Below are 10,065 nucleotides of genomic sequence, written 5' to 3' on the forward strand. Positions count from 1 at the left end.
AGAGAGAGAGAGAGGTATTGAAAGGGAAAAAAAAATAAAATTTGCATCGATTACACCAATCCTTGTCCATCGACGAAATCGATATTCGCCGCCGATGCCTTCGATCACTCTCGCAATCTCTTCTCCGCGACGCTAAATGAGGCGCTTTGTCAACACGAGGACAATCCTCAAGACAGTTCAACAATACTACCCCTCTGAGTATCTCATCCTGTCCCCACCTAGGCCACGTAGCGCGCACACCCACCGTGCGGCAAGTCACCACCCTCTCGAACCCGAGGCAATTTTGTTCGCAATTTTGTTCTACGCCGTCTTCGGGTGGTCGACAATCGCCAATAAGCCGCTCAACTGAGATCCAATTTAAACCGTTAATTACTACAGAGCTTGGTTCATTGCCTCCCTCCCCCCCCTCCCCGCCTCTTCTTCCTCTGTCGTCATATCACTTCCTCCAACCACCCTACCGCAACTGCAGCTACTATCCTCCCACCCCCACATCCACCCCCTCATCATCCCCGGCCCGCCCCTATCTCGGCTACCATCCCACCGCGAACGCACGGAATGGCAATGTATTTTTCCAATTTAAAATCCTATCTCTTAATTTCCTACGTGTCACCACCGCGTCTGGGGATTTTTACGGAAGCGATCGTATCGTTCGAACGGTTCTCACTGTTCCTATGCGAGAGTACCGCGCGATACCGATTCTATCTATTTATTTTTTCTCTCTCTTCCTCCTCCCCCTATTTCTCTCTCTTTCTCTCTCCTTCTTCCTCTGTTCGCCTTCCTTCTACCTCATCCCCTTCGCCTTTTTTCAATCGCGTTCGACGCGACGCGCGAGGGAAATTGCGCGGAACGAACGGCCCTTCCATCTTGACGTTCTCGTGATCGTCCTCGTCTGTCGTGACAGTGGGTCGAATCTGCGCTATTACGTTAACATCGAGCCCACATTCATTTGAGAGTTTGGCTCTAAAAATGACATTTACACTCGCAAGTGCTTATAAAAGTTTTTTCAAGAATAAACAAAATTATTAGAGATTTTGAAAACCGTAAATCAAAATTATCGATTCCTTGATATTTTAGTTAGCAATTTTTCTTAATTCATAAATTTTGAGAAAAGTTACATTTCTCGAAAGCATAAAGCTTCGCCAAACAGTTCCTTTTTATCTTATTATTTATCCAACTCTTTTATAAAAGATATTACAATTTCTTTTTAAACTAATCCATTGTTTTATTTTACTCTCGCTGAGATGTTAATTGGCGTGTCGTGTAACTCTAGATCTTAATTAGTGCAATTCGAAGGTCGAGCCCGATGTCCGAGTGTTTGCTTTACGAAGAAAAGAACTGTACAGCTTCCCGGAAGAGGAACGCAGCGACGAAGTCGCCTTCTATCAAGTCAAACAACAGTTTTCTAATCACCGGTTTATTGGAAACAGTTTCTGATAGCCTTCTATGTTCAACTTGGCCTTCTATACTCTCAACTATCCACCCAATCCCTGTCCCGCCTTCAATTCTTCACATTCTTCCCCTCGTTCGCCTCGAGAATCGACTCGATTCTATCCGCAAAAGTCGACCATAGAATTCGCAGCAGCAGAGGTTCCGGCGAATGCCGTGCCCGAAAGGGAGAAGTGAATGGGACGGGCGGGGTCGGCAAGTCGTTCACAATTAAGCTCAATCCTATACAAGTTGTTTTTCCTTTAATTCGCCTCGCTCGCCCTCACATGACAATTCCAATTTAACTCGGGTAACCTGTCTTCCCGCTTTCGATCACGCTCTTTCGGCCCCGCTGCTTCCTCGTCGTCCTTTTCCATTTTCCTCTTGCGCCATACGGACAACAACAACGAAAAGGGGTCGAACTGACTTTTCGTCGTTTCAATCAGACATGACCGCCGCGCCATCCACCGAGGAGGGCTGGTGAGGGAGAGGAGGTTGGTTCCTGCCGGGTTCTCTCGGTTTCAGCCAATTCGTCGGCTCTCTCGAATTCAATGCATGTTTTAATGAAACACTGCTGGCCCGCTGCCCATTGTCAGCGCCATTGTTGCATAGATGACTGGTCGATCGAAGGCCCTCACGCTTTTGTACGAAAATCCAACCTGCTTTCCCACTACCCACTCCCGCCCCTCTCGCGTAACCTGTCTCGTCGCAAATCGGGGCGCGGTATAGCGTTCGTGCGAGTTGGGCCACTATTTTGGAGAAAATCCAAAACAACATGCAAGAACGTAACAGCGAATCCCTTCAGCAGCAACAATCAGACTTAGCATATCTTCGATTATTGGACAACTACAGCCTGTTCAATGAGGAATTGAATAGACTGCAGCCAACACTTCTTTCACTGATAGCTATTTTAGTTCGATAGAAAAATTGACCATTATAATCAATAAGGTCTTAAATTAATAACATATAATTAAAATTTTATTCTCACCAAATAAAAAATAAAAGAAATCTAACGAATTCAAAGCTAATGAGAGTACGTCACTATTGTCTGGGTGCAATTTTAATTGTTACAAAAATATTATTTATAACATTACGAAAATTTAATTAATACAATTTTGTATCAATCAAAATTAATAACATTCATTGAATTAATATATTTCCGGGAAAAAATGTTTCATGTATAATTATATATAAAATATGTCCATATATATATAACATTTTCTCCCAGATTAATTCAATATATTTTTAACATTAAAATTATGTAGAATATTTAATGAATTTTTAATATAAAAAAATAAACTAATAAACAGTTAAAAATAATAATTAACATAAAAAAATAATTTTTTCTTTATTAATTATAGAATGAAGTGAGTGACACCGCTTTAAGACCGTGTAGCAGCAAGACATCTATGAAGAAATTGCTGAAAGGAATTATTTATGGATTTTGCATTACAATCTTTAACATGTTTACTCTTTTGTTGCAACAGCTAGCAAGATGGAATAGTTCATAGGAATGCTCCAGCTGGATGAGAAAACGCGCGAGGAGAGAATATATATTTTGAATATACATATTTCTTTGATAATTCATATATAGTTTTCATATATATGTGATTTAAAATATATATTTAAATATATTTCATTTTTTGTGGACAGGCGATTTTATTTGGGATCATCTCTTTTCATTTTGTAAATCGATTATTGTGAAACTTGGTCTTAACTTGATCTTTTTTTATAAGTTATTTTGTTAAGAAGCTCCGGTTTTCAAAAGATTAAATGTATAAATAAATTTATAACATTATAATATCTGTTTTGCAAATATTTGAACAGACATTAAGATCTCATCATGGCATACTCTAGCTAAGGACACTGGATGATGCCACCTTATCCATTTAATGATTTACTCGAGAGAATAAGACGAAAAAGCAATTAGTTTACACGAAATTATCACGAAATCGAATGATTCGACGGAGATGTTAATCCTAAATACTTTACGATACATTTGCGAGAAATTACACAACATGCGCGCTACATTTATAGCAGAGAACAAGAGAAGACACGTTGTCTGAATAATCTACTTTTCAGAAACGTATGTACATAATCTAAGAGTTTCTCCGGCTTACAAAAATCTGCCAGATATTTCGGAGATTGTGGACAACGCATCACAGATTTCGAATCAACATCGAATCACATTGCGCCTTACGAATTAAAACGTTGGCTAACTATACGAAATAGCAGCAATTCGAGCTACGACAGTCTCCTCTCAGAAAAATTGAAATGAGAGCAACGTCGAAAGCAAAAAAAACAGACAACGGAAAATTTTCAATTCAATTTAAAGCATTGGATTTGTTGGAATTTTCGAGGCCAGCCGCCATTCTTGATGGAAAATATCATCTAATGAATATATATAAAAAAAAATATTCGCAAATTCTAATTGTTATAACTTGTGGATAAATTTTGAAATGTGTTAAACTCTTCCGAGTGTGAGTACAAAGATAGAGTAGCATTCTTTTATAATCGATAAGGTACTCTATTTTAATTATAATTTATCTATTTAATTTATAATTTATATATTTATAATTTATATATTTAATTATATTTAAGTATAAATTATATTTATCGTACATACACACATTATACATATCTATAATATGTTTATCATATAAATACACATATAATTTATTTATAGCTATATAGAAATATATACACAGGAAACAATCTATTCCATTGAAACAACTTTACAGGTTGCAGTAATGACAAGTATTCATAGCGTCAACGCGATGATAGCGAGAACTGAAATTTATCCAAAGGACTGAAAGATATAAACTGCGTAAAGCGCATAATGTATCATTTTATCTTTATTTAATATTCGATAAGCAATAAGGATAAAATGATACATGCGCTTTATGAAACGTAGCTTATATCTTTCAATCCTTTGGATAAATTTCTATATACATCAACATTGCAAGAAATTTAAAATTAATTTCTTATCGGCTTTTATAGATTTCATGTACAAATTCCTCTCTCAATGTCTCATGTGTCTATAAAAAGATAATGTATATGTCGACACTAATTATACATAAACCATGGAGAAGGTTAACGACGAATAATATACTAATAATTTAAAAGAATATCAGTCGTAAAATAAAAAATTTCACGTGTAGAAATTAAGAAATACATCAATTTAAAAGACTGTCGATCGTAAATTAAAAATTTTTAAATATAAAAAGTAACACTAAATAATGATTCCAATTAAACAAAAATTATATATTATCAATGCATATGATGCAGTGATAAAGTCTTCAAATTTCAGAATGTCTAAGTTAAAATCTTTGGATTTTTAAATCTTAAATTGAAATTTTAGTTCTAAAGTTTAAATTTTGGTCTAAGGAGAGAGTTTAGAAATTTTTTAATTATAAACTTTTGAAAAATTTATAGTCTCACAATTCCAAACGTCTGTGATTTTGAACCTTTTCTGAAATAAAAATACAAACTCTTATATATTAAAATCTATCTTGTTCAAAAGTAGCGTTTTAATTTCTAAACAGTAACTAAAAATCCTGTAATAACAGAAATGACTTAACAACAGAAATTGAATTTTGAAAACAATCCTGAAATATTCAATTAAATTCTAAAACAATTCCAATTCAATTCAATATTTTCAAATATTTTCACATAAATTCTGCCGTCTAGAGTCACGCGCGATAGTATTATAATGTTATTACAATTAATCTTCAATTGTTGAACAGCGAGAGAACTGCGTTAATGCCGTGACGAGCGCGGAGGAATAATCTGCTCCCGTCGCGACGCGGTCTCGATTAATTTAATTAACATCCCTCGCCGACAATGATGGAGACGACAGCGTGCTCTCGTTTGGACCGCTAAACGCGACCATTTATTTAATTACGCCGCTTTGTCGTGCCATATCTCGGCCGTCGTCAGGCTGTCTCGGCTTTTTCCGACGCGCCGCGAACTCAGTTCGGAATGCCAAGCGCGGATTGGCGGCGATAAGATACGCGCCTTTTCAACCACCAGCAAAACCATTGACGCGCGGCGCGCCGACTTTTTTCCGTTTATAAACGCCACGAATAGGGAAGGCAGGGTGAGAAAGGGGATAGGAAAGAGGAAGGGAAGGTAGGTAGTAGGTGGTCGCCATTGTTGGAGTATCATCGGCCACCCCCTGCGGGAAACGAGAGTATGGTGGAGGAAGCTCGTTTGTTTCATCAGCGTTGACGTAGCTCGCCTTCCCTTCCGTGGCGGGATTTATATTCATCGCACACTCGCCAAGCGCACACCCAGTACGCAGCACAATAAAAATTCCGACGCAAACTCGTCAACAGTGAATGACGAGAGACGACGGTCGGTTGGAGGAGGTTTTATCAGTCAGTGGGGGATGGACGACATCATGCTTGATTTAAACCTTCCTTTGCTACTTTCAACCACAGACCTTAAAAAATCTCGTCTCTCTCTTCTAAAAATTCCAACTACTCTCGTAATGTTTTGGATGTTATGAAACGAAGCGAAATCACAATTGTTAATATCATTAAAAAAAATTTATCAAAGACTAATCTTTGCTTTTTACGCTTTTTAAAATTGTCTATATCACTACTGACGTCTTTGTGTTACCATTTATTATACAATAATATAAATAATATTAGCAAATATTAACCAAAGAAGAAGTAACTCTCAGAGATATGCATATGGAACATTCTATTAAAAAAAGGCTACTTCTCTGATCACTTCAATTTTTTAAATAAATGCTTTTAAAGAGCTTAAAATGTTTATTAAAGTGATCACTTTTTTAATGCTATTGTTATGTTCGCGAAGTATTCCCTTCTTCTGAAAAGAAGACACAACTCGAACAAGCAAAGCGTCTGCAACGAAAATACAGGAGCGATCGGAACATGTCTGAGCGAAGTAACGTTCTACATGCAAAATTTATCAAACTCTTCAAACAATTGATCTGTAGTCCGTTTTAGTGACTCGCTCTTCATGTTTTACTCCACTTGCTTGGAGACAGCACGAGTCGCTACGGTCTACCTGATGCTACAAATGTTTCGAAGCATTTTTTGATTAATCAATTAATGAAATTCTTTCTTCTGATTGGTCAGTCAAATGCTTTCGAAGAGTTTGTAGCGCCAAATGGATCACACCTTTTGAAAATTCAAATTGGCGGACCTAAAATCGCGATTAGAATGGAAAAAGCTGTTAAAAACATTAATGTTACCGTGAACAAACGTGCGAATGTGACGTGACGAGGGGTCTGCCCCCTGTGTGCGCACGTGAACGCACCATAAAAATGCGTTCAGACTGAAAGCGTTAAGCATCAAACAGCCAAAGTCTATAAACTACAAAGGTTACCTCATTGACGAGTTTATAGGCAGGAAACGTATCAGCAAGATGAGGTATTGACGTCATTTGTATGTCCCATCAGCCGATGAGAGACTTAGATGTCTATACAGACATCTAAGTCTCTCATTGGCTGATGGGACATACAAATGACATCTCTTTCTCTTTCGCAATATAACATTCTTTTCTCGGGCCTGCAGGTGACGTCACGAAACAGTGAGAATGAGATAATCTTTGTAGTTTATAGACCTTGTCAAATAGCGAGCAGAAAACCAATCAGCAAGGCGTTATTTTTTTTTACATCATTACCCATATCACTTCGCTGATTGATTTGCCGTTCGCTGTTTGACACTTGACACTTCTAGTCTGAACGTATCCTAAAGGTACATTCACATGCAAAGTCATCAGCTGGGCGATACGGGCAGTGGTATAAAAAATATTTTTTACGCCACTGTAAAAATTGCCTTGTTGATTGGTTGCTGCTTCCGCTGCTTGACATTTGCATGTGAATGCATCTTAAGATGTCATCATATGGGAGCATCAAGTATCGAGCATTTGCGCAAAAACTTATTTTTGCGCACGATTCTGAATCTTTTGATTCCAATTACTAATGTAAAACAATGTATTGAGTAAATTTAATCTTTGCTTGTAAGTATTTTAAATATTCAAAATAACTTATGCAAAGTTTATTGCGATTCACTGATTAGCTACAAACATATAGAACAAATAAATATTTTGTTTATTTGGATTGGAACTAAACAACTTCATGCATCGCAATATAACTTTACATAAATAATCTTGAATACAATAATGTATTTATAAGTATATATTTAAAAGTTGAGATTTTTGTCATTTATTTTGTAATACTTTTCCATATATTAATTATTATATTATATTAATTAGAGCACAAGTTAAAAAAAATACTACTATTTATTAAAATAACTTATGATCCAAAAGTGAATATCCAAAAGTAAAATAAGTATAAGTCATCACCGAATTTATCATATTATTTTTAATGTGATTAGAATAATCTTTTTGATTTAGAATAATCTAATTTTAATAAAAAAAATAAAATATCACTCACTCATCCTTAATCTTCTTTTGGACTTATATCTATTCTTTTGACTATAGTGTGAGTATAGGTTTCTAGCAATACTCATAAATGTCTCTCACAAAAGTTTCTCTAAAAGTCGTGAATTATTACGAATTTTGAGTAGAAGAATCTTCTGTGTAGAAAAAAGAAAATCGAAGGTGATGAAAAAGAAAATACACACCTGGCAAATACTGGGTGCTATTGTATTATATTTGGTTACAATGAAAATGTCATTGACCGAACACGCCTTCTTTTAAATTCTGCCTTTCTTTATTGCGAAGATAATATTTCTTTATTGTGGGACTCGTTTCAACATTGTGTGGCTTAAGAATGAATCTATTTCTCTGTGGTCTTTTCTTTCTTAAAGTGGCCGGCATTATACGGATAGAAATATACATTCAAGTGTTACAAAAGAATATTCGCATTCAAAGAGACAAAGATTTGCAGGACTCGTTTTATTGTTATGATTTAATGCGATAAATACCCATTGTTATTATAATATCAGCAACAATTTTAACAGTTCTTATGCGTAATAGATACACCTGTTACAAACTATGATCGTATTATAAAATGAAGTTTCCCTTTCTTAAAACAAAATATTCATTTTATATTGTAGCCGCTAGAAACACTTGTTTAATGCAATAATTCATCAAAAAATTACTTAAAATAATACTTACGTATTAAAAATAAGTGTTTAAAAAGGCTATGAACCAAAAAACAATGTAAATGTGTTAAGGAAACAAATATAATTATCATGATAAAGCAAATAACAAATAACAGACGTCGTTTCGAGCCCAATTAGGTCATCCTCAATGTTATATATAAATATAATTAAATAGAACAGATCAATTAAATTGATATACTTAAATTAAACGGATCAATTAATAAAATAATAAAACAAAAAAACAAATAACCATCTGTAAAATCACATCCTGTCATCATAAATCTGATATTATCCACAATATAGCGTATATGATATCAAAATAATAAAAGTTTTTATTGGTGTTAAAGTGTATCATGCAAAATAATCATAAGCATCGTAAATTTAAAAATTCACGTTAAAATCTATAAAAATAGTGAGAACAAACATTATATTAACACAATATTTAAAGCAATGAAAACGCCGGAGCAATAAGTATCAATGATATTGAATATAAAGCAATGAAAGTCCGTCTATAGATTAATATATAATTAGATCTTATAGTAAAAATTACCTTAGAATTACAATGTTACAGTGTACTGATAAAGAAACTTCCATATCTGTATCGATACAAAAATTCTTCTACTAAGAATATTTAATTCGACATTGGCAAAAGAATATAAAATTTGGAAGCAGTATTGCGAAGAAATGTCTTTGTCGTCTGGCAACGATACACAGAAGGAATCGTCAAAAAAGTAGGAGGTTAGAAATAGTTTGGAAAGAGAAACAAGAGAAAAAGGAGGAAAAACTAAGAAAGGGAAAAAGGTTGTATAATAGGAACGTAGGATTCAGGTATTATTTTTTCAGAAATTATTTGGAATGTAAATCAGTTTTTTTATGCACTAACTTCTATAAGTTCCAATAAATGTTGCAAACATATTATCTTCTGATAAAAAAAGTAAACCTTATCGCAACACTTAAACAAAACCATTCCTTTTTTATCATTTTTGAAACATACAACTTTTGGATTTGTATTTATAAAATATAACACCTTTTTTCATCCTCTCCAATGTCTATGAAAACAATGCCGATGGTATCTATTTATATCTTTTTATTAAAGTAGCATATAGAGAGAAAATTGTAAATACTTATATATAGCTTTCCTCTTTTCCACCTATTTCCTATTTTTCTCTCTTTTTTCTGTCTTATTATCCTTGTTCATCTAATTTCCTTTATATTTACCCGCATATACTGTGAGGTATATTAAGGCTCATACTTTCCTTCCGTAAAAAGAAAAAAAAGAAACGCTGTGATTAAGAGCTATCTCCACCTTCCTATCTCCTGCAAATTAACGCGCAAGCATTATTCTGGTACGAAAGGATGGCGAAAGGGTTGCTAATTTCTCTAATTTGATCGCCCCAGTCAGTTACGCATATCAAGAGTAGGATGCAAAATTCAAAGCTTTGTACATTTTATCATATCACGTTACCGTAAAATTGAAAAAAAAGAGCAAAGAGAGAGAGAGAGAGAGAGAGAGAGAGAGAGAGAGAGAAGAGAGAGA

This window comes from Atta cephalotes (assembly GCF_000143395.1).
Source record: "Atta cephalotes unplaced genomic scaffold scaffold00035, whole genome shotgun sequence".
Lineage (NCBI taxonomy): Eukaryota > Metazoa > Arthropoda > Insecta > Hymenoptera > Formicidae > Atta > Atta cephalotes.